Below are 6,000 nucleotides of genomic sequence, written 5' to 3'. Positions count from 1 at the left end.
GATGTGTTTGAATACTGTGAAACAGAAAATCTTGATATCATATTACTCTTCTTGGACTTTGAAAAAGCATTCGATTCCGTGGAGTGGAATTTCTTGTTTAAGGTTCTAGAAAACACGCTGGATCTAAAATGAAACATAAACAAAACAGAATGTATTCTATTAGGAACTCCAAAAAATCTTTATGGTATCAAAACTACAAACAAAGCAGTAAGATGTTCTCCTGGCATTAAAAAAATAATGGTACTAAACTGTATTTATTTGATTCCCTAATATAAAGTAAAACACCGAAGCCCTTTGAACATACAATAGTTTCAAAAATACATTTTATACTTCGTCGATCCGTTTATATAAAAAGCAACAACTAACCAACAACAGGATTAGATTTAAACCAAAAAACCTAAAAAAAAAATACATTATAACTTAATTGTATTGAAGAGGTCCGTATATACGTGTTACATTTATAGGTTTGAATAATTCAGTTGGTTCCATTGCTGTAACTTACTGCAAATTTTTAAAAAAGTTGGTTTTTTGTATCATTGTTCGATTTCATCTGTTGGCATGATATTTCTTTTCTTTTTCTTTCTTCAATTGTATAAACTTCATTTTTAAAAAAATTAAAATATTTTGTTGTTTTTTTGCATCTTTTAAAATTGTGTATTGTGTATCATATGCACATTTGCTATTCAAATCGAAGACTTTTATGATAAAGGATATCTTTTAAACTTAAAACAATCAACCCTAACACTAGCACGGGTTGCTTGAGGACAAGTGTTACTCGAGACAGGTGCCAGGTAAAAAAAATATCATGCCAAACAAAAACTGTTGTTTACCTTTCCAGAACACCAATGATACAATTGTGGGAGAAGGGATATGAAGGGATATTCCAAATTGTAAAGTTTTGTCCTGCAGAAGCAGAATATATAGAGATTTTTATTCATAAATAATGGATGTCTACAACTTAAAACAATCAACCCTAACAACTAGCACTAGCACGGGTTGCTTGAGGACAAGTGTTACTCGAGACAGGTGCCAGGTAAAAAAAATATCATGCCAAACAAAAACTGTTGTTTACCTTTCCAGAACACCAATGATACAATTGTGGGAGAAGGGATATGAAGGGATATTCCAAATTGTAAAGTTTTGTCCTGCAGAAGCAGAATATATAGAGATTTTTATTCATAAATAATGGATGTCTACAACTTAAAACAATCAACCCTAACAACTAGCACGGGTTGCTTGTTTCTCGCATTATCACCGGTGTGAGATCGGTTAGTCCGGTGTGAGGCAATTTTTCATATTTTAATTGAAAAAACTGTATGCTTTCATTTAACTTGCACTATTTGAAGCACGCGGAGGGATAAACCGAAAGTATTCTTTTGAACGTCATAACATAGAGTTGTCAAACATCATTTTTTAAGCTAATATAATGCGAGAAAAATAATCATTCATTATATACTCGTTTGGGATAGTGAAATTCCACCTCCACCAAGATTCACGGTCTAGGACTCGGCAAAGTGAATCTTGTCCCCTCGGTGGAATTTCACTATCCCACACTCGTAATAAAACTATTATACTCGAGACAGGTGCCAGGCAATGTTTGCCAGTGAATGTTTACAAGCGTTTTTAGCTGAATATCAATTTTGTTCATAGCCTACTTCAAATGGATTTGTGGCATGAATCTTCAATCTAGGACATGTGCATATACTCGAAATTAAATTATTTTGTTAAATCAAATTATCTTAGGAATGTATATCAAAAAATTGCATGTAAGAATGTAAGCGGAAGATAAAACAGTCAAATTCTAAAATGGTATTTGTCATATAAAGACGCAAATCAACTAAAAAGGCATTTTTTTTATTAATTTCAAACCATAGGAAATTCAAGCACGAAGTATAGTTTTTGAAAGTTAGTGGGGTCGGGCAGCTTCATCCAATTTATCTCGATAATTAAAAAAGGGAATGAATTCTCAAATTCATGGAAAAAAACCTTATTGTAACTTCAAATAATTCAATTTGAATTCCTCATTTTCATTTATTTTTGCTCCGACCAATCTGATATTTTTCAACTTGAAACATCGAGAACACAAATCAAAGGGCTTGATTGTGTACAATTTCAATACAATGATCATACTGTAATCATGGAACAATTATTTATTTTTCGTAGGTTCGGAATCCAACCGATTTGATTGCGTTGATTTTGGAGATGACGGACCACAGGACACGTCCTATGGACTTGGCTAGATTTTTAGCGTTCACTTTAAAATCATATTTGTAAGAAACACCGTTGTCCAGAAATTATTGTCCAGATTATTATTAGTCCCTAGAGGTTGTTTCATTTTGATGAAAGTGAACAACCTTGGATTTTTGCGAATAAATCCATAACTGCCATTTTCTGAACCAGGCAACATGTGTTGCATGTCATTTTCTGAGCGGGAAATTAAAGCAGTATCATCAGCGTATAGAAGCAGACTTAAGTTGTAGTTGTCGATTTAGACTCCTCTTTTAAAATTTTTACAGCTTGAACATTTATAAATATATGACGAATTATGTCCTTGCCGAACTCTAACATTGCTACTGAACTTGTCGTTTGTACGAACGCACAATTCTGTATTAATAAATATCGTTGTGAAAGTAGCCGTCAATACTGGAATAATTCTCAATTAAAAAATGTCATCCAGACACGATCTTTGTCGAACCCCGTTTTGTTAATCAACAAAATCGTTGTCTTCTAAGAACGCGGTGAGTCTATTACCTCGGACGAAACTGTAAATTTCGCTACTTGATTTGTTCTTCTTTTATCTATTCTTTTATATTTTATTCATATTATTCTTGGCATATGACACCAACGTACACAGTCTTCAAACAGAACGAACTGTATCTACTTTGCAACTATTTACTATGGATGTTTTTGAAAAAGCAAACGCAACGGTCTTGTCTTTCTTGTCAAGATTTTTTTACGTCAGCAGGCATATATTTGAATGGAACAGATTTTGTTAAAAGGAATGGACACAAGGCGGGCTTTATGATAGATCTTACTACGCTCCGACCGTAATTATCAGCTCATAATATTAGAAAAAAAGATTCCCTATTACTTACATTTATTTCCAATTTATTCACTTTAAAACAACATTTAAAAATCACTATTTTTATGCTTTGTTTTACTACACGGCGCAACCAATACCGTTTATTACTTATCTTTTATGAAATTATTGGTTTCAAAATTGATTCATAATGTTATCAGAGACAAAGACAGTAGAAAATGTCAATATAACTTGTTGATTTCTTGTTTCGTTTTTATCATTTGCTCATGCAATTTATAAAAATATTTATCTTTGAAGCATTTTCTCAGTATTTTTGGCATAGACTTTGACCAGTCTCTGTCCCTTAAAAAATCATCTGTAGGCATACTTTGTTGGGGTTTTTTAAAATTCAAATCAGCATTTATTAATAACGTTTATCTTTTATGTACATTATGTATATTAAACTTTGATATTGATATTAAATGACATTTGCTCTTACATGTATCTATTCAATTTTGTGCACTTTTTGGCACTAAAACTAATGAAGGGTGAAAAAAACTAATATTTTTTTTATTTCAGCTTTTTAATTTTTAAGCATCTATTATATTATACTGCTTTTCTGTCGTATATATAACTGACCGAGCAAAGTAGAAAAAGAGCTGGGGCAAAAAATAATTTTTTTTTTTTTTTACACCTACATTAACTTCATCTTCATTGAAACAAAAATCTCATGAATGAGATTTCATGATCTAGCCCATTTGAAAAGAACAGGAAAATAAAGGGAACTTTATAATAAGTAAATAAATAGGTTTACACAGTGTAACTTAAAAGAATAAAAAAAAAAAACGTTTGGCAGCTCTTACATAACTATTGTTCAAACAAGCATACATGTTTAGTGTAATAAATAATAATATACAAATATTGACTGGGGTTGAGGGCAACATTGATTATATTAGCCCCCGAGGGACGAAATATTGCCCGACGCGAAGCGGAGGGCAATATTTTAGTCCCAAGGGGGCTAATATAATCGATGTTGCCCGAAAACACAGTCAACATTTGTTTTGTTATATGAAGAAACAAACCAAAATTTAAGAAATTAATTGAAAACAGATCGCCGTAATTTTCCTAGCTCAACAAAGAATTCACAAATTCAATTTTGTGCAAAGTTCATTTCCAAAATATCCTCAGCATCAAACGGTCACTTGTGATATTCCACCGACCGTAAGAATTATCAGACAGGTGTTCTACCTGATTTTACTTCACAGTAATTCGCAAATCCTTATATCCGTTATGATAGCAAACCGTCGCATTGCGCGTTCGTTGTTTACTTGCCTTGACTGACTGTCTATTATGACGTCACCTTGTTTTGGAGTCGCGAAGAATTATTTACGTCACCGTTTACGAATCAACAAATCAGAGGCGATTATTTGAAATAGAGGGAATGTTCTCTAGATATTATTCCTAGCCGGTCAATATCTAAAAAATATTGACCGGTCAATATTTTTCGGACGAGCTGATATTACAATTATTGACTACTCGTCTATATAGAGTTATATAGTGAGAATATACTATTGAATATAACAATAATAAATATTAAAAGAATTTTGAAAGGCCAAGTTTACTTTTAAGTATACTTAACCTTTTAGTTTAGGCTAGCATGTAATGGTTTAAATTAAAAAAAATTAAAAAACAATAAAGCGCCTGGCGGTAACCATGTTATCAACGAATATATTAAGACAACTATGGAAACCTTCTTACCCTTATATCTAAACTTTTTCAATTTGGTTTTTGATAGTGGCCTAGTCCCAGACGATTGGCTATTAGGAATTTACAAAGGCAAGGGCGACAGGAGTCAACCTGAAAATTATAGACCTATTACATTACTCAGTTGTTTAGGAAAACTTTTTACTAGTATAATATGTGACCGTTTAAACACCTTTGCTAACGAAATACACTTAATCAATGAAGCGCAAACAGGTTTTAGAAAGGGTTATTGTACATCAGATAATATATTTGTTATTGATTTTCTTTGTAAATATGCACTAAACAATAAGAGGAAACTATTCTGTTCTTTCATTACAGTTTGGCGAGATGGACTATGGACGAAAGTTCTTAAAAGTGGGATAGATGGAAAATGTTAGAGATTTATTATTAACATGTACAAGGGTAAAAATTGGTCAACATTTATCAGATTTTTTTTATGTGTAACATAGGTGTAAGACAAGGAGAAAATTTGTCACCATTTTTATTTTCTCTTTTTATTAACGATTTGGAAGATTATTTATTAAGAAACCAGATAGAGGGTTTTACTTGTCCTTCTCTTCAAATACAGGATGATTTATTTGCTATGTTGAAACTCTGTCTACTTTTTTATGCCGATGACACTGTCTTGATATCTGAATCTGCGCCTGATTTACAAAAGGCATAAGATGTGTTTGCAAATTATTGTGATATATGGAAACTTAATGTCAATATAGCCAAAACAAAGATCCTCATTTTTTCAAAAGGTCAAAGCGTAAATTTTTGTATAAAGGAGTAACTATTGAAAACGTAAAATCATTTTGCTATTTGGGTATTGTTTTATCAAGAAGTGGAAAATTTAATAATGCTAAAAAGCATTTAGTAGAACAAGCGTCAAAGGCATTGTATGGTGTTTTACGAAAAATACGTTATTTTAGCCTACCAATTATTTGTCAGTTAGACCTATTTGACAAGGTCATTAACCCAATTTTACTTTACTCGTGCGAAGTGTGGGGTTACGAAAATTTAGATATTATTGAAAAGGTACATTTAAAATTTTTGAAATTTATTCTTAATCTTAAATCTAGTACTCCAAATTGTATGGTGTATGGAGAAACTGGAGGGTATCCATTGTCACTCTTTGTTAAAATTAAAATGATAATGTACTGGGCAAAAGTTTTGACAGCCCACGATTGTAAACTCACTTATGTAATCTATTGTTATTTTTCTAGATCTTACTA

This window comes from Crassostrea angulata, chromosome 10 (genome assembly GCF_025612915.1).
Source record: "Crassostrea angulata isolate pt1a10 chromosome 10, ASM2561291v2, whole genome shotgun sequence".
NCBI classification, from domain to species: domain Eukaryota; kingdom Metazoa; phylum Mollusca; class Bivalvia; order Ostreida; family Ostreidae; genus Magallana; species Magallana angulata.
Note: the sequence above shows the minus strand (reverse complement) of the source record.